Genomic DNA, 27,712 nt, shown 5'->3' on the forward strand with positions numbered 1-27,712 from the left:
CACGGTCACTGACACAGCCCAGCTGCTGTCCTAAGCACGTCATACACACAACCTCACTGAATCCTCCCAACACGGAGCAGGTACCGTTGTCATCCCATTTCAGATGAGGACACTGAGGCCAGAGAGATGCTGTAACTTGCTCAGTGTCACACAACCCATAAGGGTCAGACTCGATTCTGTGGGGTCAACAGTGGGATTTAATCCAGTGGTAAAGCTATCCTGAGCCCCTTCCATATGTCAAGTTCAACCCAAGGGGGCGACAGGGTCCTACGAAGTGTCCACTGGTGACGAGGGAAGACAAGCCGGGGTCATCATCCCTGATGTCTGCCTCCGGGTGGCAGAACTAGACCCTCACCTCCTCAAAAGCACCCCGATGCTTCCATGCGCACGTTCTGGAACCAGACTGCCCGGTCCTAGTGCTGGCTCTGCCGTTTCCTGTGTGGCCTCGGGTAGGCTAAAAGCGTTCCTGCGCCTCCCTCTCATCTATACAAGGACGCAACAATCGCGTCAAGTGCCACGCACATAGCGAGGGCTCGATGAGCTTCAGCTCCTCCTGCTGCTATTGCTGCTCCCCAACCTGGCAAAGGCTCGGCAGGTGCTGTCCAGTCTCAGAGCAACAAGGAGCAGAGTGAGGGGCTTAGCAAGTGGAGCCAGGCCAGAGCTCCAGGGAACTGAGAGGCTGTCTGGGAGCCTCCGTAGAAGGACCCCCACATATTCCGTGAGCTGCCCCCAGCCCCAGGGCCTGGGTCTCCTATTTGAGTGGGTGAAGGTGGTGGGGATGGGCCAGGTGCTTCCTGGTGGCCAATCATGGAGGAGGGAAGCTGATGCTGACCCAGGATGGCAGCAGGACCAGCCCACCCTGGGCTGCTGCCCCCTGTGCTGACTTACAGCCTCACGGCCGGCTGTGGCTGTGCCCATCGGGAGGGTCCCAGCTGGGCAGATTTTCTTCCTTCCCCCTTCTTCGCACTGCTCCCCTTGGCTCCGTTTGGAAGACTGATGGAGTGAGGGGGTAAGCAGGTGAGCCCAAACCCCATGACACAGTATGATGCAGGGTGGGGCTCAGGCTGAGTCCAGTGGGCACTGTGGTGAGAGGAGACAGGTGCTCCCTGGAGGCTGAGGCTGTGACCTGGAGCTGGCCAGGCGGACAGCAGCCTCCAGTGCAGACAACCCCAACAGCTGTCACGGGGTGCTATCCATGGTCCTGAGCTCTCCTGCGCTGACCAGGGTCCTAGCTCATCCTGGGGGCGCCCTGAGGTGGCCTCCTCTGTGGTTCAGCAGCTCATGGCCACTTCCCCTGTGGGCCCACTCCCGGCCGCCTTCCTCACCGGCCTGAGGAACCTGATGCTGGTGTCCGCTCTGGGACAGCCTTGGGGCACTCAACGCCTCCAACTGGGAGAAGGGCCTGTGGTCTGTGTCCGGCAGGACAGGTCCAACCCCTGGTAGGTGCTCGGGAACGTGCCCATCAAACCCTCACCCTCGGAGCACTTCGAATGGGCCCTCGCCACCTCTCCAAGAGTTCATCTGCTTGAAAGGCATCTTGACTTTGAGCTGAAGTCCACCTCCCTGTGCTCACCCTCCACCCACTTCAGTCCTGCCCCTCGTGACCTGAGGAAGGCGGGAGGTGCATCGTGGCAGCCAACTCTGCCGTGCCCAGCAGCGCCCAAGACACAGAGTAGGCCAGTGGTTACAACGTCAGGTCTGAACACTGTCCCTGACCTTGGCAAGTTACTCCACCTCTCTATGCCTCAGTTCCCCCTCTAAATAAAATGAAGGTATAACACTCCCTGTCTCACAGGGTTACTGTGAGAATCAGATTAGTTAATCCATGCCAACGACTAGTAACCGGGCCTATGCATACGGTAGGTTCTCAGTAAATATTGGCTCCCAGTGATACTGGAAGTCAGGAGGATTTGGTGTGAATCCCAGTGCTATCACTTACTAGCTTGTGTCCTTAAGCAAGTTACTTCGCCTCTCTGAGCCTGTCTTCAAATGAAGGAAGATAACATCCCCTCCCTTGTAGTCCTGCTGGCGATCAGGATGAGCCCAGGTGTCAAAACACCTGCATGGAGCCTGGCACTTGATAGATGCTCAAAAAATGCCTGTTTCTTTCCTTCCATTTGGGTTTCCTGCCAGATGAGCAAATGCAGATGACCCGACTGAACACGCCAGGCCTGGCTCCTGGCCAGCTCTGTTAGAGGACTAGGCCAGTTGTAGGGCTCCTTACCACCAACTGGCACCCACCACCTTCCTGGGCATTTCTCAGTGACTCATCCAAACCTGAGGCCAGAACCTGGGGTATCTGGAGCCCCACGGAGGGGTCAGACTCCTCTCCCAGGGTCTGAAGGGCCCTCAAGTAAGAATATTGTCCAAGCCTTTGCCCAGGCCAGTGTCCCTGCCAAGTGCCCCCTTAGCTTCTGTTTGTCCAATCCTTGGAGCCGCCCCTTCCAAGCCCCTGGGCTGCCAGAGTCCTCCTGGGACTCTGCTATTGCTTCCAGGTCCGGGAGCTGCTGCTATTGCTTCCAGGTCCTTTCTTAGGATTAAGCAGGGAAGTCAGTGGCTCAGGGATTGAAGGCAGCGACCGTGACTTCTAACTCCCTTCGTCTCGGGGACTAAAGGGACCTTCCAACACGAGGTTCCATGACTCCACACGGAGAGAGGAGCAGAGGAGGTGGCTAAGAACAGTACAGAGTCTAGAGTTCTGGCAAGATGCACGCAACTGATGCTGTTTATTTCTTCACCTCTCATCATCGTATTCATTCCTTCGGTCCACTTCCATCAGGCAGGGCTCCAAAAGTCAAGCCTACATGCAGGGGTCACTCTACAGCCAGCACATTTTCCAGGCCACTGGTGGGCATTTACTGAGACCTTGCTGTACGCCAGGCATTGCAGCTATGAGGGCTGGAGAGAAGTTAGAAGCCGGTTCAGGGGACCAACCCTGGAGGAACATCCAGATGTCTCCATTTTGTAGATGAGAAAACAGAGGCTTGGGGAGGTTAAGGTACTTGCTTAGCCACACAGGACTAGTGGGAATGAAATAGATGGAAGCTGAGACAGTGGGACTGCAGATTTTGGGGTCCTGCCCTAGGATAATCACGAATGGCCTGGCTGATGGAGAGTCTGCTGTACCAAGACCCCGGACCCCAGGAATTCTGCCTCCACGGGCATTCCCGAGTGAGGGAATGGTCTCATGGGGCCATCCCTGGCCAAGGACTCCATCTGTTCCAGGTGACGAGAGTCCTGGCAAACGCTGTTCACCCCGAGGCAGCAGCTGTCCGAGCCGCAGAGGGGAAAGGAAACCTAGGCCCAGAAGGGAGAGGCAGAGCTGCATGGGGAACCAGTTCTTGGACCAGCCAGGCAGTGCTGGAGGAAGACAGGGCACCCATGCCACCAGAATACCCAACGTGCCTGGGCACAAGGGTCTGGGCTGGCGGAACGCTCAGGCCAACGCCCAAGCCAGAAGCCCTCTCCAGGGTGAACCACCTCTCTCCCTGCTCCACCACCAGCAGTGCGCCCTGTCCCTCTCCTTCCTCCAAATCTCTCCACCCAACCCCAGCTCCCCCAGAGGGCGAACACGTGCCTGGGAAGGTTGGTTCCCAAGGCTGAGACCTGCCCTTGCTCCTTGGGGCCTCCTCCCCTTTCCCCACTGGTCACTGGCTCACCCAGGACACCAGCTTCTGGTCTCCAGAGGCCAGTGGACATACAGAACATTCCCGCTATCCCAAAACGTCCTGTGAACAGGACTGTAGGCTAAGCAGATTACTCATCCTCAGGTACCAGCCAACGGGACAGCTGTGCTCAGCACTGAGGCTCACAGCTGTTGTGACCCTGGCCTCTCCATCTGCCCCACCTCGCCTTGTTCATGTTAATGTGACGGTCACCACTTATTGCATGCTTAACTATGTGCCAGCTGTTGGCTGGGTTTCATATAGATGTGACCCTCACAACCATCCTTGGAGGTAGGAATTATTATTATTATACATTATTATTATTATTATACTTTACAGACAAGGAAACGGAGGCTCAGAGGGTAAAGCAACTTGTAGAGCGTTTCTCTGATGCCCTGTACAAACCCCTGCTCTCCAGGGCTTGGGGCCCACACAGCTTCCACTTAGAGGGGCTGGGGCAGGGGCAGGGAGGCTGGCCTGTCACCGGCCCCTGAAGGCTCTGAGCAGGGCAACAGCATCAGGCTGGGCCTGAGGATGACGAACCTGTTAGCTTGCAAAGCCATCTGATGACACGCTCTTTGACGGTGGAAACCTCCAGGCCTGTGCTGGCCAGCCCACCAGCCACTGGCCACATGTGGCTACTGAGCACGTGAAATTGACTGGTGCGCCCTGGCCGGGAAGCTCACTTGGTTAGAACATCAACCCCGATACACTAAGGTTGCGGATTTGATCCTTGGTCAGGACACATACAAGAATCAACCAATGCATGCATATCTAAGTGGAACAACAAATCGATGTTTCTCACGGTCCCTTCCTCTCTGTCAAATCAAAAATAATAAATAAATTTAAAAAATAAAGAAATTGACTGGGGAAACTGAAGCAAAGGAGCTGAATAAATACTTCTCCAGAATAGACATTTCTCCAGAAAGGACATACAGATGGCCAATAGACACATAAAAATGCTCGTCACTAATCCGAGATGCAAATCAAAACGACAATGAGGTATCACCTCACACCTGTCAGAATGGCTACCATCAATCAACAAGTGCTGGCGAGGATGCGGAGAAAAGGGAACACTCGTGCACTGCTGGTGGGAATGCAGACTGGTGCAGCCACTGCGGAGAACAGTATGGAGTTTCCTCAAAAAACTGAAAATGGAACTGCTGTTTGACCCAGCGATCCCACTTCTGGGAATATAGTCTAAGAATCCCAAAACACCAACCAGAAAGAGTATATGCATCCCTATGTTCATAGCAGCACAATTTACAAGAGCTAAGATCTGGAAACTGTCCAAGTGCCCATCAGCAGATGAATGGACTAAAAAGCTGTGGTACATCTACACCATGGAATACTATGCAGCAGTAAAAAAGAGGGATCTCTTACCCTTTGAGACAGCCTGGATAGACCTGGATATTATTATGCTAAGCAAAATAAGCCAGTCAGAGAAAGACAAATGTCACATGATCTCACTTATATGTGGAATCTAATGAACAAAATAAACTGACAAGCAAAATTTAAGCAGGGGCATGGATGCATGAAAGACTGACATCTGAGAGGGGAGGGAAAGAAGGGAAGAGATTAACCAAATATATACACTGAGTGGCCAGATTATTATGATCTCTGAACGAATAATAATCTGGCCACTCAGTCTATATCCTATATAATAAAAGGCTAATATGCAAATTGTCCCCTAGACCAGGAGTTCGACCAGCAGGCAGGCCGGCCAACCACCCATGTCCCCTCCCCCTGGCCAGGCTGGCTGGACCCCACCCATGCACAAATTCATGCACTGGGCCTCATACACACACACACACACTGAGTGGCCAGATTATTATGCGTTCAGAGATTATAATAATCTGGCCACTCAGTATATATGCATATATGCATAACCCATGGACATGGACAATAGTGTGCAGACGTCTGGGGTGAGGCAGGGGCTGGGTGGAGGAGGACAAAGGGGGGAGGGAAATGGGGGACATCTGTAATGTTGTCAACAATAAAGAAACTTGTAATTTAAATAAAATGTTAGCTTTAATAGCCACATGCAGCTAGTGGCTACCGAACTGGACAGAGTAGGTTTAGAAAGGACTGGGGAGAAGGGAGACAGGGCAGTGGGGGGTGGCATGTGGAGGAGGCAGTGGGAGGAGCTGAGAGGAGGACCCTGGGGCACAGCTGTTGTACTGGGGGTAGGAGGCAGCCAGGGCATGCAGCCTGGGACACGGGGAGGGGTGGGGACAGCGGAGCTGATGCTGAGGTGCTTAGCAGATACTAGATGCTGGAGGGAGGGGGCGGGAGGAGGGACACAGCCCTGGGGGCCACCTGATGTCCCAGACCAGCGAGAGTGAGAACTGATAAGGCTCTGTGGGTGGGTGGGTGGGTGGGTGGGTGGAGAGGGCAGATCAGCTCTGGGCTTGGCGCTGGGGTGCAGCAAGATGGGTGGATGAGGTCCTCACACAGCTCAGTCCAGTGGAGGGACAGAGCATGCCGGGTGTCAGCACAGGCCTCCAAGGAGAGGACATTTCAGCCCAGCCAAGACCCAAGGTCCAGCAGGAGCTACTGCGCAGAGTGGAGACAGCACCCCAGGCAGCGGGCCAAGGGCACAGAGGCCTGTGTGTTGGGAACCCCCAGTTCTGTGCAGCAACGTCGGGGGGTCCTGAGTCTGATGAGGGGCAAGTGGAGTGGCAAGGGATACTCCCCACACCTCAGGGGCTGCTTGGGCACAAGCCTGACCACCCTATCTCAGTAGCCACCCTCTTGGGTCTGTAATCCCAATGCAGGCAAACCCTCTAGCTGGGCAGGCTGGGGAGCAGGGGGCCTGGAACATTCCTCCCAGGAGACGGTGCCTCTGTCATCATCCCTCTTGGCAGCTGCATTTAGCAGCACAGGTGCTCCCGGGTGCCAGAGGCGGTGTGCACTCGCCTGACTGCATTATCCTCGCAGTGACGGGCAGTGAGGGCACGGGCTGAGGACCTACCTGAGGCCCAGCTGGCAGCAGCAGGACTCACACCCACACACCACTGCTGCGGGTCCTCACTCAAGATTTCAGGCCGCTGCCTCCAGCCTTGCCCGGTCCCCAGCAGGAGCCAGTGGAGAGCTCACCGGGCAGACCCCTCTGCCCAGGCTGCCCTCTCCACAACTCGGTCTCACTAAGCCAAGGGTTCCCTCCCATCCCCCACCGATTCCAAACGGAACCAATCACCTGTACATGCTGGATCTCCAGGAACTTGAAGGGATCAAGTGCTCTAAAAAGTTGGGAAACCTCTGAGGCGAGGCCTGGACTTCAGGAGGCTCCGCTCTGCACTGCAGACACCCGCCCGGGCTGCCCCCGCCCACACCTTCCACCCACTTCCTGCTCTGAGAGCTTTCCCCCAGCCCTGCTGGCTGGGAACGGGAGACAGGGAGGGTCCCACGGGAGGGTCCCACCCTGGCTGCAGCCACCACCCTGGGGTTTCTGTGGCTTCCTGTTCGCCTGACCTGACCTCCAGCCAGTGGGGCCTGGCTGTGTGGGCTGGGACACCCAACCCCGCACCTATAAGGAGAAAGGAGGGCATGCCTGAGCCACCCCGGAGCCGCCCTCTGCAGCACGCTCTGAGGGCTCTAGCTCTTCGCTAATTGTGCCCTCACATCAGAGTCCCTGTGAGAGTCCACCACCAGCCTGGCTCGCTCCTGGCTTACCCTGGAAGTGGCAGTGGGGTGTCCGTGCCCCCCGCCCGGGGCTTCCTGCTCCCTACACTCCACCCTGCCTCGTCCCACCTGGTTTCTCCCTGGACCCCTCCCGTCCCCTGCCCTGGTACCTGCCTCAAGCCCCAGGTCCCGGTCACAGGTGAGGCCGTGTCCTATCCCAGCTGCTTTGCCTAGCTCCACCTTGTGCCTGGCCTTTATGGCTCCTTGGCAGCTGTCTCTTCCCTGGAGGCAGCCCCCGCCCCCCAAGTGCAGCGCAGGCAGCAGAGGTGGCTACTGGCTACGTGAGGAGCTGGCCGGGCCTGGCCTGGCGCCGGCTCCACCTCTCCCTGCCTAGTCGCCTAACCTCTCTGGCTTCTGTCTGTACAAAAGGGCAAGCAAGCAGCGCGAGGCGTCGATGCCAGGCGGCTGCTCAGAGGAGGGGACGCTCGAGGTTTCGTCTACAGGTGAGAGCCCGCCTACAGGTGAGAGCCCGCCTACAGGTGAGAGCCCGCCAGGGCCCAGTGCTCGGTGAACCAGGTGCCCACCTCCCTCTGGAGCCTCGCCTGCTCCCTCTCTGGGCAGAAGGTCACCATGAACTGTGCCCTCGCTCAAGGGGCTCCTGGACATTTTCAGGACACAGATGGAAACAGGCGCGAGGTACGCAAAGAAGAGCTTGACGTAACTCTCCAGCGGTGGGACCTGGATCCTGACCGCCCTCCGCGAACACGAGCTGCACTCCTGCATGTGGGCCCAGCTCAGCTGCCTGTGGGGCGGGGGGCTCTCAGTAAGTGGGAACAGAGACTGGACTGTGTTTGGCTGATCCTGGAAACTGGGGGGCCCAGAGGAGACCCTCAAACAGCTCCTGCACTGCCTGGCGCAATGCTCCAGCCCACCACGGCAAGCCATTCATTCCCGGGGTGGGAACTGCCCCCCCAGGCTCCTCCTAGGGAGTGAAGACATAACCTGGCTCAGCAGGAGTGGGGCGGCAGAGCTGCGAGCATGCATGCTACTGGCGGGGTGTGGGGGGTGCATTGAAGGCCTTTAACCCTTTGCACTTGCTTGCTTTTTTCTCGATTCCTTTATTCTAATGAGTGCTAAAGGTTAAATGTGCTGTCCCCGATGTCAGGGTCTCCTTCTCCCTTCTTCACACCCAGCTTAGCCCTTGCCTTCCCTGGCGGGGGCTGCCCTCCACCCCAACTGCTCAGGAGCCCCCATCAGCCCGGAGAGAAGCTTCCCATTGGCCCCTCTCCTGCCCTGAAGGCCGTGAGTGCCCCAGTCCTGCTCCCGAGCTGGCCACGCAGTGAATGCCGGAAGTGAACATCCAGCGATGTGTCTCCCTCTGTCAGATGGGATAACGTCCACCAAGTGGGGTAGCTGAAGGACCGAGAAGGACCGCTGAGAGAATGCCAGGCGAGGGGGCACTCCCCAAGGGCTCGGGCCTGGCCATCTCTGTAGGGAGAGCCTGGCTGGGACCGATGGCTGGGAGGGCAGGGGCAGGGAGAATGCCAGGAGGAAGAGAGAGATCAGAGTCCAGCCAAGGTGGGGGTCGAAGCCCTGGGAAGAGCAGCACAAGCCTATAATTAATTGAGCAAAGCACAAATCATTAACAGACTTTCTGATTAGAGAAAGGACCCGGTCCTTGGATGATTGTTGACCAAGCCGTGCCCCATGCAGCTTATCACTCCCATCCTTACAGAACCCAGAGGCCTGGTCCCTCCCAAACACTTGGCCTCCAGGCCCAATAGCTCCCCCTGCCCTGTCCAGAGAAGAGAAGCCAGCAAGCAGACAAGTCCAGGGGACCGGAGGCTGAGACCAGCCCTGTCCTGCCTCAGTTTCCACATCTGTGGGATGGAGATCAGGACGCCCACACCTCCCAGGCTCACTCTAAGGAAAAGCAAGGCCAGTGAGGCCCAAGCTGGGTGCCTCCTATCCAGACAAGAGCGGAAACTCATCTCTGGGCCCAGGCTGTGCGAGATGCCCCCAGGCCCAGCCTCTCAGGAGGAGAGGGGGCAGGGCACTGTGGGGACCGCAGCGCCCTGGAATATGGGGTCAAAGGGAGCTGGATTCAAATCCTGCCTGCCCCTCCTCAGCCCCGTGTGATCAGGTCACTTAATATCCCCGGGCCCCAGAGTTCCCATCTGCAATGTGGGACCGACCAGCCCCTCACGTGAAATGAGGTAACATCCAAAGAGTCTTGACGTAGACCAGGCCTCTGAGCTGAGGCTCATGCGCCCTCTACGCCTCACCCTGTGCCTGGTTGGGCGCTCACTGCAAGGCCTGTCACCTCCCTCGAAAATGGTCCCAAGGACTCACCCCGATCCTCCTCCTCACTGGCCTCCCTCCTGCCTCCTCCTTTTTAAAAATTCCATCTTAAAATTCTTCATTTTTGAACAAGAGGCCCTGCATTTTTTTTCTTTTTAAAATATATTTTACTGATTTTTTACAGAGAGGAAGGGAGAGGGATAGAGAGCTAGAAACATCGATGAGAGAGAATCATCGACCAGCTGCCTCCTGCACACCCCCTACCAGGGATGTGCCCACAGCCAATGTACATGCCCCTGACCGGAATCGAACCTGGGACCTTTCAGTCCGCAGACCGACACTCTATCCACTGAGCCAAACCGGTTTCGGCAGAGGCCCTGCATTTTCATTTGGCACTGGGCCCCACAACGTCTGCCACCCCCCAGTTCTCATCAGGCCGTGTCTCCCCTGCTTGATACCCCCTCTGACCCCCGTTTTCCTCCAGCCTCACACACTCAGAGTGAAATCCAAACTTATCTTTGTGTCCACAGGCCCTGCCAAGCTGGTCCCTGTCTCTTTGCTGACCTCAGCTCTCGTCCACTCTGCTCCAGCCACAGTCCCCGCCTTTCTGTCCCTCCCACACCCCAGGTCCTCCTCTCTCAGGGTCCTCGCACTAGCTGTTCCCTCCACCTAGAATGCCCTTCCCTCGGATCTCCACACGTGGGCCACCTCCTCAGAGAGGCCTTCCTGACCAGCCAGCTACGGCAACTGTCCCCTCCCAGGTCATCTGCTCCCCAGCACTCCTCGCTGCGGAAGCTGTCTCCCCCACCCACACACTGCTCGCTCGGAATGTCAACAACAGGAGAGCAGGGTCACTGTGGGCCTTGGTTACTGGTCACCGCTGCCCCACACCCCGACAAAGCCTGGCCTGGGCACAGCGCTCCATAAACAGCTGCCGAATGACAGCGGAACTCTTATGAGAACTGATGACAGATTCTGAGTGACAAGAGTCGTCTGGATTGGGATGGGGCAGCAGGCCTGGCCAGGGTGTGCCCACACCTAGCAGGGTCTCTCCCCTGCCCCGGAGGCCCAGGGAAAGCCCCAGCGCTCGCCCTGTTGAGACAGCCCCTCTGGCCCTGGCAGTGCCAGCCCCTCCCTCCAGGGTGCCTGTCCTGCAGGGACAATATACAAAGGGCCACTTCAGAGCACAAGTCTCCAACCCAGAAGGCCTGAGGCAGGGAAGGGAGGGGAGGACACACCCACCCCTCCTCTGTCCTCAGGGGGCCTCCCCCGGCACAGAGCCACAGAACCAAGCTAAGGCTGGAAAGCTTGGTTCCATGCATTGCGTCCTGGGGCGTCGGGGTGGGGAGCGCCCCCACGCGGAGTGAAGGCAAAGATTGGTTGTCGCGCTCCCATGGACACTTCCCCTTGCGTACCGGGTGGCAGGTGGTGGATACACCTGTGGACTGAGGCCGAGTGTCTGCTGGGGTAAGGGAGACAGAGGGCCAGACCACAGGGAGGGCCGGGGCCTGCACTCTAGCCGGTTTCCGTCCTGCCTGGGACCCTCCGCTGCAAAATGAGGCACAAAGACCTCACTCAAATTGTTCCAACAACCTCAGCTGATGACCGTGACCTGAGCCTGACACCCAGCGACGCTTGGACAACTTCGGGAATTTCCAGCATTCCTCCTTTTGGGCCCCATTAGCGATGTAACCATCCACTCAGCCGCACACCCCAGGAATCCCCCGCCTCGATGACCCCGCACACCTATCACCTAGCCCTGTTGATTCCATGTCCTATACTTTTCAAACCCACCCCCTCCCAGGGCCACTGTCCCATGCTGGCTGCACCAGCATCAGCGCTCACCTGGACAGCACAGCGGCCTCAGCCTCATCCCCTTCAGCCAAGGAACCACCGAATCTGACGCTGCCCCTCCCACCTTGGAACTCATCCCTCAGGATAAAGTCCAAATCCTCCAGGAGGCTAAAGCTGGTGTATAATCTTACACCCCTGTCCCATGCCTGTCTCAGGAGGGGTCAGCTGACCTGCACGTCCTCCAGGGCTCCCTGGACCTGCTTTGGAGACCCTGGCCTGCACCCCCAGCATCCCTCACTGCACACGGAGGCTGCGCTGCCCAAGTTTCCTGGGTTGCCCCAGCCTGACACAAAGGAGGTGTCAACCTGTTTGTTGAATGAATAGATGACTCTCCCCCAAATCCACCCATCTGTACCTTTCAGTATACTGCTGGCCTCTCAGGCCTGGTCTGGGGCTTCGAAAAGTGTGACCTGCAGTGTGACATGGGCTCACACCCTCCAAAGAGCTGGCTCATCTCCATAAATTCCCAAGGTCCCTTCCAGTGTGTGTGTGTGGCGGAGGGGGGGGGGAGAGGGAGAGTGGTGAGGGGAATGAAATGACTCCAGCCTCCAGCCTCCAGCAAGAACTTGACCCCCTCCCAGCATATTTGCTGAGACATAAAGGGAGGCTGGTAAGACCCATCAACAGGGCCCGCAAAGGGATTTGGGGAGGTAACGAGCTGCTTCTGGCCCAGAGCCTGCAGCTCTGGGATCTGGGAACCTGAGCGCCACAATTAACCTTCGGCTGGGAGCGGTCTGGATGGGGCAGGTGCACAGCTGGTTGGCTCTGCACTCTGGGCACCTAGCGAGCCTCCACGGAGCTGGAACAATGACCCCTTTCTCTTTCCCTCCCCAGTTACTTACTCTCTGCCCACCCCGCCTGTGAGGGCAGCAGCCCCCGGGAGTAAGGACCTGACTGTCTCCCCTGGGGACACTCAGTAGGTCCTCACCACGTAGCAGGAACACCACGCAGGGCTCCGGGGCTGGGCCTCTGCTCCTGAATATCATGGGAGCCACCAATGTGCGCTGGCTCCGCTAATTACTTAGTCCTAGCCACCTGCTGCATCCAGTGTTCCCCAACAGGCCCCGATGGCTCAAACGTCCACCGACTGTGGGGAAGGAGAGGGAAAGGAGACGGCAGCGACAAAGCCTCCCACAAGGTGAGGTCCAGGAGTCCGGTGGCCAGGGTCCTAGTCTCAGCGGCCTCCGGGGAGGCCAGGGCTCCAAGAGCAGTGCCCCTTCCCAAGTCTGTGCTCCATCTCAGCTCAGCCCCATGGCCCCACTTCACAGATGAGGAAACCGAGGCTTGGAGCGGGGGCATGACTTGCAAGGTCAGGCACCAGTGGGCCTGGCTCAGTGGAGACCACGAGTGACTGCTGCTCCCCAAAGCTCAGGCCCCGCCCCACTCTGCACGGCTGGTAGACAGAGGTCCATGTTCCAGAAGGCCCCCGTCCAGAAGGCCTCCACTTCGCCCTCCAGTTCTGTATTCCAGCTTCTCTGGTCTGAATCAAGGGGTTCTACTTTCCAGGTGCTGTGTTCTGGTGTCCGGTCCCAGGTTCTTCTTTCATAGGAAGCTCTGCTCCTGGACTCTCCAGCCTGCCCACGGGTTCCGTATTCAGTTCTCCAGCTAATACGCTTCCTCTTCAGGGCACTGCATTCTCCTCCAGCCTCCCCCAGGGCTCACAGCCACTGCTCCGTCAGCTTCAGGGGCGTATCCAGCAGCAAGGAGGGCTGGCCCAGGGTGCCCGGGGTGGGGGGCATAGCCCACAGGATGCTCTTCTCCACTTTTCTCCCCTGTGCCCCCAGGATGCCATTCTGACTACCCCCACCTCTGCTGGCCCTTGCCCTCAACAGTCTGCATTGTAACCGCCTCATGAGATGAGCGCTTCCCAAGAGCAGAGGGTATTTCCTTCAGGGTCAGGGCCTGGCACCTCCTTGGCAGGCAGTGGATTAACACTTGCTGAATGAATTAACCAGGAATGCCCAAGGTACTAGCAGGAATGCACGTGGGCACAGCCTGAGGGACACGCATTTATATGTGATGGAGATGCTCGGCTGTGTTCATGTGCAAGTGAAGTGCACAAAACGCATGCAGGGAAACACAGACAGTCACACCCTGAAGTGGGCAGATCTGTGCCCCTGGCACCTAGCTCGGCCCCTGGCACACAGTGGACACTCAGTGAATAATCACTGAATGAATGAATGAATGAATGAGTGCTCTGTATCAGGCAGAGTCAGGGCCATGGGCAAGACAGAGATTGAGTCCCTCTCCCCCCCACCCCCCAAAATCAGGGCTCAGCTGTGATGACAAACACCATCACCACAGGGAGAGCTTGCCCACGCTGTGGGAGGGCCTCCGGAAAGGCACTTCAAGCTGCGTCAGTAAGAAAGGCAGTCAACAGAGACCCACACCCCCTGGGCACCGGGGTGGGGTGGGTGGGGTGGGGTGAGGTCCAGGAGTCCGGTGGCCAGGGTCCTAGTCTCAGCAGCCTCCTGGGAGGCCCTGGGCTCCAAGAGCAGTGCCCCTTCCCAAGTCCGTGCTCCATCTCAGCTCAGCCTCATGGCCCCACTTCACAGATGAGGAAACCAAGGCTTGGAGAGGGGACATGACTTGCAAGGTCAGGCACCAGTGGGCCTGGCTCAGCGGAGACCACGAGAGTGACTACTGCTCAGCAAAGCTCAGAGCCCTGGGGCCACCGCTGGCTGGGAGGGGCAGGAATGGCTTCCCTGGAGGATGGCAACACCAGGTAGAGGGCTGGCTTTCCAGGTAGAGGGCCTGGCACAGCGAAGGCCAGAGGTGGGCAAAAGAGGACCGTGTGCAGAGAACAGCAACGGTCCCAAGGCTGGAATGTGGGGCGCATGGGGGGAGAGGAGCAAAGGCCAGAGCAGCGCCAGAGAAAGGAGGTCAGAGGTTTGGACTGAATTCAAGCAGAACTGCACCCCAGTAGCCCCAGAGTGGACACTCACTGACCCAATTTCCAGGACGAGAGACATGCAATTGACACGCAAGCTGTTTGCAGCAGGTGCACCCGCTCGGGGGGATGTGCCGGGGGCTAGACAACGCCCACTGGTGAGGCCCAGCACCGGTGGTGACTCCAGAATCGGACGAATGGTGAGCGGGCTGTTCTCAGAGCACCTCTCTTACCTCTCTCCTTTAAAATATAACTTCATCCTTTTGGTTATAAAAGTTTATCAGACATTCTAGAAAATCTGGAAACCACAGTGAAAGAAACAGGACAATATCACGCACCATCCTGCCACCGCTCAGGCTAACATTTTGGTCTAAGCGCTCACAGATTTCCCCCCCAGTGTTACCTTTTGCTGGGATGAATTATCAACATGGATTTCTGCCAGCTTTTGGGCGACATGCACTTTCTCTAAGGAGCCATGTCCACCACACTGGGGACCTGAGCCCTGGGACTTGGCTCTTTCCAGCTCCTTCCATCCCCTCCACAGACCTGACCTGGATCCCGCTGAGAACGGCTGCAGCTTGGGACCGGAGTGGGGGTGGAGCGCAGCCGGGCTCCCCTCCTACACACCACGAAGGGGACCTCGCCACTCCCCGTGACACTCTGGGTCAGTCCCAAGTGCCCCAGACCTCAATGTTTCCTTTGTGGGAGGGGTGGCGTCAGCTGGCCACGTGGCCTCAAGGCTCCCAGCCGGGCCCCTCTCTGAATTGAGGGGATGGTCACCTGGGCTGGGCAGCACCTTACAGCTGCTTCTTAGAACCTCCCAGGAGGCCCTTGGTCTTTCACAGACTCCATCCCTGTGTCACCCAGGCAGAAGGGATGGCACAGTACGCTCTATGGACGGCCTGAGTGACCGCCCGAGTCCCCCCGACCCAGTCCTCTCCCTCACTCCACTGGCATGTCCTACCAGGCCCTCATCACACCGGCCTTGCCCCCAGGTGCTCACATCCCCTTGGGATGAGCCTCAGGCATGGCTCCTGGAAGGACCTTCAAGGACGAGCCAGGAGTGGAGGGAAGGGCATTCCGGACAGAGGAACAGCACCTGCAAAGGCCCCAGGGAAAGCCAGCGCCTGGACTTTGGTCTGGATGAGGGTGCTGGTGCATCGCCCCACCCCACATGCCAGAGCTACAGGCAGCAACCGGGGGTTCAGTCACATGCCGCCTAGTGGAAGCCAAAGGGCCATGGCCTGTGCTCACGTGTGGCCCCAAACACTTCTGACAACCTAGAGGTCCCTGGGCACCCGTAGAAGGGCGTCTGCCTGGGTGCCCTTTAGGGCCAGTCCCATTGGTTAGTGAATCTAACGGTGGTCATTCTGCGGAGCCAAACCCACCTGCCAGGTGTCCCAGACCTCCCGGCGCGGCAGAGCATCACACTCTCTGGTCCTCACCTGGGGCTGGAGGCTGTTACCTCGGACCAGTCACCCACACTCTGTGGGCCTCGGCTTAGACCGCAGACTGTTCTGGGCTCTTCCGAGGACCAGATGGGACCACCCTGTGCGCCAGCCTGAGCTCAGGCCTGGCTCTGCCCCCACTGGCCACGTGATGCCCCCCACCAGCCTGGGCAGAGGCTCTCCTCTCCCCTGCGCCCCTGAAGACGCGGTGTGCCCTCGGGTGCGGGTCTTCTGAGCAGAGACATGGGCAGAGGTGAAAGAGGAGGGTCACGCCTCGAGCCACATGAGGACTGAGGGAGGCGATGGGTGTGAAGGTGCTTTCTGAACTGCAGGTGCCACGCAGGCTCATTCACACTTTAGCCAGCCGGGCAGACTCTGACCTGAAGACCCACCTCCTGACATTGTGACCCTGGCAAGTCACCTTCCCTGTCTGGGACTCAGTTTCCATACGATGGCATGGGGAGTACTCGGGCACCACTGCCCCTAAAACACGGAAATGAAATCACACAAGACAGCGCCCGCATCTCGTGGGGAAGGCGCCTCTTCCACCTTTCACCTAACCCAGCCACCCTGCCTTGTTTCCAGAAGTGGCCCTCACCCGCCACTCTCACAATCACCATTCAGCAAATACCGGAAATGCGGATCGATGCTTTCTGTGTCAGGAATGGTGCCAGCCCCCAGCGCGTGCCCGTGTGCCCAGCCCGGGAGCCCACCCTTCTCGTCATTGGCAGCTCTCCTTGCTCCCCTTCCCTGGCACCATCATTCACCAGCCGCGACCCGCACAGGCAGCACGAGGGCAGCCACTAGGGACTTACCCAGAGCATCAGGCAAGCTCTGGGGGCCCACGGAGCAGCAGGTGCTCCTGGGAAAAGGCAACAGGGGCAGCAGGTGGGGGGTCGTCATGGCGTGTGCAGAGCTAGTGGGTGGGGGGAGCAGGAAGTCTCACAAGGCAGTCTGGACTCCATGGGGCCAGGCAGTGGCTCTTGGAGCCCACAGGCCTCTACATCCCCAGGGCAGCATCTTACAAACGGGGCTCCCACCCTCCCTCCTATGTTGGACCAGTCACCCACACTCTGTGGGCCTCGGCTTAGAGACCGCAGACTGTCCTGGGCTCTTCCGAGGACCAGATGGGACCACACTGTGCGCCGGCCTGGAAAATAGATCCTGTCCCCAAGCCGCCCAGGTGAGGCTGAGCCAGGCTTCCCGAGGCAGGGCCCCGGGACCATGGGGAGACTGGAGTGACACCAGGGCCCGGAGGAGGGTGACCCGGAGGCCAGGACACGGGTGAGGCAGCTGTTTCCTTCTAAGCCTCAGAGCGGTCCCCTCTGGGTGACCCAGGGGACCTAGATAGGCAGCCCTGTCTGGGGTCCTACAGGCTGGTGACAATCCCAGCCCACCACTTCCCAGCCCTGAGCCCTGGGCCCCAGGCCCCCTCAGATTGCCAAAGAGGGATAAATAACAGTACCTCCGTCCCCGGAAACTAGGACAGCTCTATGGGATAATGAAGACAAAGTGCTCGGCCCAGCGACTAGCACATAGTAAGTGCTCACCAAATAGCAGCGTACGATCATGACCGGAACGTCGAGGTGGGAGAACAGCCTGCACAGTCATCTATCGTGGGCCTCTGTCAACCAGAAGCCGGGAGCCTGCCTCTGCCCCCACCTCCCCTCACCCCCACTGCTCAGGCGCTGTGTGCTCCCTCTGGGACGCCTGGGAGGCCTGCCCTAAAGGGCAGCTGGAGGGCAGGCCCTGAGGCCCCAGGGTCAGCCAGCTCCAGCATCCAGGCCTGGCCCTAACCCTGGCCCACCCACACCCCAGGCATTTCCCCTTCAGTGGGAACCAAAGTCTTGAGCCAAAAAGCTCTAAATTCCTAAAATAACAAAGTAATTAGGTGTGTACATGATCCCTATTGTTCCAATTTTATTTTTAGAGAAAAGATCAAAATAAGTGAGGGATTTTGATTTCAGGGACCCTGTTAACTTCTGAAAGTAAGTGAGAAATTTCCATTCCAACAGGGAAATTTCCATTTCAGGGACGCCTTTAACCTCCTGGATTATGGGCAAGGCCTTGGGCCCCCTGCGGGCTCCCTTCTAGGCCACAGGAGGGCGCTCCACTACCCTTCCTCCAGGCCTGCTTCCAGCTGGAGGGAGGCTCTCAGCCCCTCCAGAAACCTCACTTTCCCCTTCTGGGAGGTGGGGACCGGACCAGCAGGGTCCCTGTGACCATCCCGCCATAGCCCTGAGGCCACCCTCGGAAGGGTCAGTCTCCTCCATCAGGGATGGAGAAAGAGGGTAATGGACAGAAGAGCAGGGCTGCTCGTGTGGGCTGAGAATCATTCACCCACTCATTTGAGGTCTGTGGAACTCACAGTGCAAGCATGTCAAACTCACTGCCCACAATGAATATTTTTTGCGGCCCAGCCAATACAACAGTATGTAAAAAAACGTTTTAATAAAAAATTCGTAACTTAATTTTTACAATATCCTGTTATACATAATTATTAATAACGGAACTACAGCGTTCGCTAATGACTGATTACTATAATCGTGCTGCATTCACTTCCCTTACTCGCAGGCGCACCATTTCTCTCCACTAATACCAGCAGCGAATATTTTAGCAGCCGATGGCCACGTCATTAGTCTTATACTGACTTGTTTGGTGTGCACAACAGGAATATTTCGTTTTTGGAGAACAAGAAAAATAGGTTTATTTGTGTCACGCTTATTAATTTGTGCAGTTATTCAGTGTCTGGTAAGTTAATGTCCAAGAAAAAATATTAATTTTTATTAAAATGTTCTATTATTTTATGTTAATGATTCATTTATTTCAGCCCTTTGCATTCAGCATGTCTCTATCGAAATAAACCTACGTTTCTATGAAAATTGAAGCTTTTGTTGTTTTGCGGCCCACATAAACTTAAACCTTGTTTATTCGGCCCGTGTTAGCCTTTGAGTTTGACATGCTTGGTCTAGCGGGAACTGTGTGATAACAAGCAAGTACAGATACAGGGAGGTTGCTCTGTGGGGCCCACAGCAAAGGGATCAGGACTCACATAAGCTTCCCTACACGAGTGATGCTCAATCAAGCTAAGATGTGAAGGACGGGTCAACGCTAACAAGACACACTGCCTCAACTTTCCCATCTGCAAAGAGGATTATCATGGTACCGTTGTCATGGATTGCTGTAGAGATGCAATAAATGTTAGTTATTAACATTTTTAACATATTTTTACTGATTTTAGAGAGGAAGGGAAAGGGAGAGAGATAGAAACATCAATGATGAGAATCTTGATCAGCTACCTCCTGCACGCCCCCTACCAGGCATCCAGCTCACAACCTGAGCATGTGCCCTTGACCGGAATTGAACCTGGGACCCTTCAGTCTGCAGGCTGATGCTCTATCCACTGAGCCAAACTGGCTAGGGCACTTGTTAATATTTTTATGGCCCAGCCGGCATGGCTCAGTGGTTGAGCATCAATTTATGAACCAGGAGGTTGAAGTTTGATTCCTGGTCGGGGCACATGCCCAGGTTGCAGGCTCGATCCCGATCCCCAGTGTGGGGAAGGCAGGCAGCTCCAGTACAGCATGGCCCAGCAGCTCCCCAAAACAAGGAAGGGCTTAGCATAGAAGCAGCAACAGGAGAGCCCAGGCTGGGCTGCTTTGGCTCACTGGGAAGTCAGAGAAAAGGGGGCCTTGGAGACAGGTCCAGGGGGTTAGCTTGATACAAGCTGCCGCTGCCCACTGCTCCCCTAGTTGTGCGGCTTTGGGGTCCCTTAGAGTTTAGGAGATGCGTGTCTGTGGGGGAAGAAGGAAAAGAGAAAGGCATGGGTTTGCTCCCAGGAGGGAGGGAGAGCATGCCCTGGGTCTTCTGGGTCCTTTGTTTTGAAGCTTTTATCTCTCTTTTTTAAGAAAGAATAGTTTATTATTTTGAGAGAGAAAGGAAGGGAGAGGGACAGAGAGAGAAACAGCAATGTGAGAGTGCTGCCTCCTGCATGCCCCCTACCAGAGATCAAGCCCGCAACCCGGGCAAGTGCCCTGACTGGATTCGAAACAGCAACCTCTTGGTGCACAGAAAATGCCCAACTCACTGAGCCACGCTGGCCAGGGCTTTTCTCTCTCTCTTGCAGATGGGAACTTTAGGGGAGGTCTCAGAGGAGGGTTTCAGCAGAATATTCTTCCGTTTTCCAGTTGTGACTTTCAAGATTGTGGTTTCTACTGATTGGTCAGTGCCAGGACAGGGGGTCATTAGTCACGGCAGCTGGTCCTGGCACCCCCCACCTGGCTTTGCTGCTTTTCTGGGCCTGGAGCGGAAATGCAGCTGAGGCCTAGATGTTGTCTCTAGGGAGGCAACCTTCTGTATCTGGCTGTAAATTGCTTGGCCAGTGTCTTCATCTATCTGTCTCCATTTCCCCATTCTACTCGCCAAGAAAAATTTCCCAGCTTCTTACTATCCTGCTCAGATGGAAGAGACACTCAGGTAGAGGGAACAGCAAAAGCAAAGGAAAAGAATTTGAGGCTTGGGACCTCTTTGAGAGAGCTCTGTTAAGCTAAAGCTTGGGGCCCAGCAAGGCCATTCTGTGCAAGCCCCAAGGCCAGGCCAAGCTCAAGGGGAGTTCCTGGGAGAAGGGGTAATGCAAGAGTGAGGCAGGGTTAGAGGTGTGGAGCCCCAGGAAAGGAAGACATCAGCCCTCCATTCCCTCTGCTCTCAGTCCTACTTCGGGTACTTATTCAGGGTGGTCCCTGGCCCCACCCTCCGCCTGTCTAATGCCAACCCCTGAAAGCCCTTCTCCAGTCCAGCATGGCCTGGCAGCTCCCCAAATCCATCTGACCGACGGCGCCTGAGGCCTTTCCTTCTTGTTCAACCATCACTTATTAAGCACCTACTAAATGCCTGGGTGCTGAAGCTAGCATGTCCCTGATTCCATTATGAGATCGTTAAGCTGTTGGCAGCTTGAAATGGACCCTGCCGGGAAGATTTACACCACAGAAATGGGCCAGCACTGCTCATCAGAGAGCCAGCTGCCAGCGTACCCCCGCCCCCTGCCCAAGCCACGGACACAGAAGGGCAGGCCCTGCCTAAGGGGACTCACAGACAGAAGAAGACAACAGGGATGTGGACTACACATGCACTGGGGCAGGCTGGGTAGTCTCTGAGGAGGGAGGGGTGGGAACAGGGAGATGCATTCTAGAAGGAGAGTAGTGAACACCCACCAGAAACTGAACCAAGCTGTTCAAATAGCAATAGTGTGTACCGTCCCCATTTTATAGTGTGTCCCGTCCCCATTCTATAAACAGACAGGAAGAGGCAGGGTTACTTGTCCTCAGTCACAGAACAGTAATGGGAGGCCCAGGACTTGAAGCTGGGCCATTGGACCCGGAAGCCTTTTTCATCTTCCGCATTTGACTGCCCCATGGTGCAATGACTGCGACTCTCTCTGCCCCTCCGCAGACAGCGCGGGGCTGGGTAGACTGTGGGTGCCCAGTGATGTCTGCTGCCCAACTGGATTCTAATCTCCTGAGGGCACAGCCTGCATCCTCCCCACCTGGCCGCCTGGCACCGTGCCCCTCACAGGAGGACATCGTGTTTGTTGACCTGAATGTCTGAAGAAACTTCTGGAAAGGAGCCCTGGTCCCCACGTGGTGGACTAGAGCTGGCTGGGAGGGGTGCACCGTGCAGAAAGGGGAACAAAGAGGCTTTGGCCTTGGAGAGCACAGCAGGGTCCCTGAATGCCGTGGCTGGGGGCCAGAAGGTGGTGCCGGCCCAGAGGGGCAAGAAGAGGCTGTCTGTGAGGGCTCCCCTGCCCCCAGCCGCTCCTCGCTGCTCTCTCCTCTCCTCCTAGAAGGAGGCCGTGGGCACTCAGTCCCCCCAGCCTCTGGCTCCCTCCCAGTCACATCCGCCCTCACATGATCCTCCCTGCCACCCGGTGAAGTGCGCCTGGCCTGCCAGCTGGCATCGATGTCCTCGTTTTACAGGTAAAAATACCAACGCAGCAGCCAGTCACTTCCCAAGTTCCTTCTCAGGTGCCAGGCGCATCACCGCATGCAGTCCTCTCCCCAACCGCGTGGAAGGTTCTCCCCATTTGACAGACGTGGGAAATGAGACTCACTACCACAGAAAAGGGGTCACCAGTGAGGGTCACACAGCCCTGACTGCATCAGGGCAGACCCTCAGATGGGGGGGGGGGGGGTGCGGAGCCAGCCAGCATCACTCCCAGCCCTCAGGACAGAGTTCCAGCCCAGCTATGACCCACCACCTCTCTCCACCTGGCCCTCCTTCCCCGCCTTGGCTCCTTTTGGCCACTGGCAGAGCTTGACCCTCCCCCACCTCCATCTCTCCACACACACCAGGCACTCACATCCCTAAGCCTTTGCTCAAGCCATTCCCTCCACCAGAATGCCCTTCCCACGTTCTCCATCCAGTGAACACCCTCCTCCAGCTTCCTATGAGCATCTCTTCCAGCAAGTTCGCTCTCCCCCTGGGGCTGGCAGCCCCTTTCAAACTTTCCCAGGACCCCGGCTCTGTCCCCAGCACTGGGAAGCATTGATGACTCCACAGAATCGCCAGCTGGGGGTGGGGGAGGAGCTGTCTTGCTCTTCCCTCCATCCTCAGCTTGGCCCCGTGCCCGGATCTTTAGTAACTGCCCCTGGAGGTGACACACCAGAGCCCACAACTCCCCCATCAAGGCAGAGCCTGACTGGTGTCCCAGGAGTGAGGGAGAGTGCTGTGGGGATGCGGAGAGCCAGTTCTGGGGGACCATGGAGGGGTCTCACTGGGGTAGTGCTCCTGCCCGCACCCCTTCTGGCCAGAGCTAGGAGAGTCACCCGACCTCGGGCCACCAAGGCCGGCTGAGACCCACCTCGGCTTCTCCGGGCACCCCAGCTCAGGCACTCCCCACCCCCCATACACCCAGACTCGCTCCCCTCCCCACCCCAGGTTCCAGAACTCACTGTGTGCAGATATTTATAGCGCCCTCCCCCGGCCAGGTTCCCTTCCCAGCCCTGGGCAGCGCAGTGGAAAATGCGGGAGCCCACCCTCAACGGTTGGGGTTCTCTTCCCATTCCCCTCTACTAGGTCCCCACAGTCCCGCCCCCGCCCAGCACCCCGACTGCGCCTGGGCCTCCACCTCCGCTGCCGCAGACCCAGGTTGAGGGGGGGAGACGCGGGGAGGCGGGCGCTAAGGCCTCCCACTCCCCGCCCCGCGCCTCGCCGGAGGTTTGTGGGGGTCGCAGGGCACAAAGCACAGCTCAAGCCCAGAGCCTCGGGGACGCCCCGCGCCAGGAGCGGGGAAGGAGGGGTCGGAGGGATGAGGCTCTGCCCTCGGGGGCTAGGGGAAGCTCCACCGAGCAGCCGGCTGGGAGAGGGGGCGCCAGAGCCTCCGCATCCCACCCCCATCCCGGCCACCCCCCCCCCCGCCCCAGTCCCCCAGCCTGAGGTTCCCGCCCGGCCCCAGAGGTCACGCTCGGGGAGGGGGCGGTGGGAAGCCGCGACAGGGGTGGGGGATCGCGAGCGCAGAGGAGGCGGCGCGGAGATGGAGGCGGAGGGCCGGGGGTGCGGGATGGAGGGGCTGCGGCGCGGGGCCCCAGGACAGCAGGGTCAACTCACCCATCGCCTGCCGGGTCTCAGCAGCGGTGGCGGCGGCTCCGCGGCCCCCGGGGCCCCCGGCGGGGAGATGCTGGCATCCGCCGCAGCCTCTCGCCCCATCCCGGGTTCCGGCGGCGGCGGCTGCGGCGGGCGCCCGGCATCGCAGGCGGCGCGGCCCCGGCCCGGCCCCGATCCCCGCCCCTTGCCCCCACCTCCACCCCGTCTCGCGGGCCCGGCGCGGCCGCCTAGCTGCACCCCGGGGGCGCGGCGGGGACCCGGCGAGCGGAAGGCGCGGGGAGGGCCCCGCGGGAGGCGCGCTGGGGGTGCGGAGGCGAGGCCGAGCGCGGCGCACAGAGGTGCCCGCTCCCGCCGGCTCGGGCGGCTCCGGCCCCCGCCCCGCCCCCACTGAGCCCCCTCCCCTCCGCCGCCCGTCGGGCTGCGAGCCGGGCCGGGCCGGGGCGTCTCTCGGGCCGCAGTCTGGGGCCGCCGCCGCTCCGCGCCTCCCGCGTGTGCGGTTAAATGTGTGAGTGGGAGCGCGCCCCTGCCTGTGGCCGTGCGTGCGCCGGCCCCCCGCCCGGTGCGTCCTGTGGGGCGGTGTGTGCGATGGAGGCGGGGCGGGTCAGAGTGTGCGCGTCTGGCGTGTGCACGGGTCTGTGAGCGGGTCTGTGTCTGCGTGGATGTGTGCGTGTGTGGTTTGCAGTGCATGGGTCTGTGTGACCTACAGTGTCCCCGGCTGCTCCTGTGTGCATGGCTGTGCACACCAGCTTGTACGCGGACCGTGATGCTGTGCACACATTGGCGGCCGTGTGCAGAGGCCTCTGGTGTGGTATTGTGTGCGTGCCCGGCCCTGGGCGGCTGGGATGGGGTGTACGCGCATCGGTGACGTCGTGCAGAGGCCTGGACTTGTACCGTGTCGCGTGCCTAGCGCCAGGCCTGTTATCGTGTCCACACGGGTCTGTGTGCCCTTGGGGGTGACGGCCGCACGCCGCCTGCGGCCCAGCGGCCTCGGCCTGGCTGTGTCCTTCCGACCCCTCCATCGCGCACGCGTCCCAAGGCCCCGTGTGCTGGCTCTCCGCCAGGCCTCGCGGCCTCCCCGGCGCCAATCTTCCCACCCCGCGCCCCTCGGCCGGAGTGGGCGGCCCGCCGGCCCCGCTCACCTCTTGAGCCTCGTCTCCGGCCTCTGGGCCACGGGCTGCTCTCCCAGCGCCCACCATTTCCCACGCGGGCCCATGATGCTCTTGCTGGGCGCGCCAAGGCGGCCTCCTCCCGCTTCCCGCCCTTCCCGCGGTTCCTTCCGCTCTGGAGGCTCCGTGACTTCCGCTCAAGTGTGACTTCCAGCGGTGACTTCCGCCCAAGTGTGCAAGGCACTCTGGGTATGCGCCCAGCACCGCCGCGGGCCGGGGGCGCAGGTGCTTGGGGCCGGGCCGGGCAGGGAGACCTCGAGGCTGGGTCTCCGTCAGCAAACGTCCTCAAGGGCGGTCTGGGCCTTGGCTGGGGCTGGTCTCCCGGCTCCAGGTGCCCATTGCCTACCTCGTCCACCCTTACCGAGCAGCCACAGTGACCCTTCGGCCACATGCCTCGAACAGGGCATTCTCCCTGAACCCGATGGCTCCCACTTCCTTAATTAAGCTCTGCACATGGGCGGGGCAGAGGGCGGCCCTGGCCACCGGGCCCTATCCCCGTCTCCAGCCTCACTGCTCCCCTCTCCCCAGGCTCCCTCTACGCCGAGGGTGGGCAAACTATCGTCTGTAAGGACCAGACTGTGAATATTTCAGGCTTTGCTGCCCATAGGGCCTCTGTCTCAATTACTAAACTCTGCCACCGTAGTATAAAATCAAGACAATATGTAAAGGGAATGGTCATGGCTGTGTTCCAATAAAACTTTATTTATGAACACTAAAATGTGAATTCCACTTAGTTTTCACATGTCACAAAACATTATTCTTTTGCTTTCCCCCAACCGTTTGAAAATGTAAAAACCATTCCCAGCTGGCACTGCTCTGAGCACATCCCTGTACTCTTTGTACCATCCCCACGACTCACCTACTCCAGATACTCAGACACCCCCCATATCCCATCCATTCTACCCCCCCCCGCCCCCCCCCCCCCCCACACACACACACACACACTCCTCCAGCCCACTCTCTGTCCTTCTCTTTCCGTCTGCCACGGAACCCTCACTACGGCTCATGCAAGCTCTCCTCCAATTCCGCCCCTGACTCCCCAGGACAATCTGCTGCCCCTCCCCAGCCTCCTGCAGCCCGGGCAGCCCAGGGACTATGAGAGAAGCGCCTTGTCAGGTCTAGCTCCCCCAGTTTAGAATAAGCCTCCCCAAAATGTGCCGCTTTGGCATGTGGATGATTTTGAGCAATCAAGACCCGGCAGACTCAAGAAAAATGTTTACCTCTTCCTTAATTACCTAAAAATATATAGATGAGGGCCTGGCCTAGGAAGAGAGATGGCTTTTTATTTGGATGATCTTTCTGTACGACAGGACAAATGTCTAAATCTCGAACATCTGCTCTTCTCATCCTGTGAACTACCCTTTTCCTTGGGGTTCATATTCTTATGGGGCCCCCGTATGTGCATAACTAAGTTTGTTTTTCTCCCGTGGATCTCTCCATTGTTAATTTGACCAGCAAGAGAACCTGAAAGAGTAGAACGAAATGTTTTCCTCCCCTGCACCCCCAAGCACTAAGCCAGGTTTAAATGGTCATATTCCTTCATTTTCACAGCTCCCAGCAAAGCAGAGAAGGTGAAGTGACATGCCCAAAGTAACAAGACGGGGGGGTCCTGGAACCGGGGCTCAAACCCAGGTTTGTGGGGCTTTCTCTTTTTCACCCTTTGCCAGGGTGCCAGGGTGGTCTGTACCGTTGGTCTGTCACCCTGTGTGGGCTCTTTCTGCCCCAGGACCAGCTCTGCTCTGCCCAAAACTAGGAGCCCTACAGGTCTGCATCAAGGCCTGAACCACAAATATGCCTTTCTGTCCTTTGAAAATAGCCCATTGATTTGGGTGAAAAGATAATAGCCACGCAGTGCAAATTTGAAAATCATTGAAGGATGTCCAGTAAGATCAGAAAGTAAGCATCCAGCCCCCGCCCTGGCTTTCTGTCCTTTGAAAATATGCCTTTTTGTCCTCTGAAAATAGTTCATTGATTTGGGTGAATAGTTAATAGCCGTACACAAAGCGAATGTGAAATTATTGAAGGGTGTCCAGTAAGACCAGAACGTAAGAAAGTAAGCCATTCGTCCCCCACCTTGGCTTTCTGTCCTTTGAAAATATGCCTTTTTGTCTTTTGGAAATAGTTCATTGATTTGGGTGAATAGTTAATAGCCACACATAATGTAAATGGAAAATTATTGAAGGGGTGTCCAGTAACACCAGAGTGTAAGGATGTAGACTTCCCGGCCACGGCCACGGCCACGGCCACGGCCACCCAGTTTCCCTCTAAGTAAGGATTTTACCCTCGTGACATTTTTGGACGCAGTCTGTTTGATGTGAAGCCACTTTGTTGTGACCTAAAATCCAATCCATTACACGGATAGCTGACTCACTTTTGGTTTTTTCAACTGATGCACATAACAGACATGCTCACCTGTCCTTAGCCCCCAGGCCCTGCCCATGGGCAGAGTGAGAGGTAAGGACTTGCACGGTGGTAACTGGTTTCAGTCTAGGGTTTTGCACACGCTGCTTAACTCTCAGTTTCCTTGCCTGTGAAATGGGAAGAGGGAGGGTTCCCTCACAAGGCCGCTGGGAGGGTGAAATGGGTCCATATGCAGGCGGTGCCCGCCCCGGGCCTGTCCTCCAGTCTGTCTTAGCGGCACCACGACTGCAGGGCCACTGTCTCTTGAGTCCAGAGTACAGGACACACTCCACAAATATTTGGTTGAAAAATGAGTAAATTGCCCTAGCTGGTTTGGTTCAGTGGATAGAGCGTCGGCCTGCGAACTGAAGGGTCCAGGGTTCGATTCCAGTCAAGGGCATATGCCCGGTTGCGGGCTCGATCCCCAGTAGGGGGTGTGCAGGAGGCAGCTAATCAATGATTCTCTCTCATCATTGATGTTTCTATCTCTCCCTCTTCCTTCCTCTCTCTCTAAAAATCAATAAAAATATATTTTTTTAAATGAGTAAATTAATGCCAGCCACATGCATACTACCTGTCATTAGCAAAACATTTCGATCTGCCTAAAAATGGCCACTTTGGGAAAGCTGTGGCCCCAAAGTCCCAAAGCCCTGCTTCAGAGGGCTGTACCCTGCATCCCTCACCAGAGCACCCCCCCCACACACACACATGTGGGTGGAATTAGGCCCATGCAGGGGGGGGGGGGGCGGGGACCCAAAGGCAGCC

The 27,712-nt window shown here is 57.8% G+C and overlaps 1 protein-coding gene across 1 annotated transcript in view; it reads right to left on the reverse strand.

The window, feature by feature from the left end:
- MGAT3 (beta-1,4-mannosyl-glycoprotein 4-beta-N-acetylglucosaminyltransferase) overlaps window positions 1-23,543 on the reverse strand; it is a 32,875-nt gene extending 9,332 nt beyond the window's left edge. The window contains exon 1 of the mRNA XM_079774589.1: window positions 23,385-23,543. The gene's annotated coding sequence lies outside the window, so the exon portion shown is untranslated. The remainder of the gene's footprint in view (window positions 1-23,384) is intronic.
- Window positions 23,544-27,712: the final 4,169 nt, after the last annotated feature.

Source organism: Cnephaeus nilssonii (genome assembly GCF_951640355.1).
Source record: "Cnephaeus nilssonii genome assembly, chromosome: 6".
NCBI lineage: Eukaryota > Metazoa > Chordata > Mammalia > Chiroptera > Vespertilionidae > Cnephaeus > Cnephaeus nilssonii.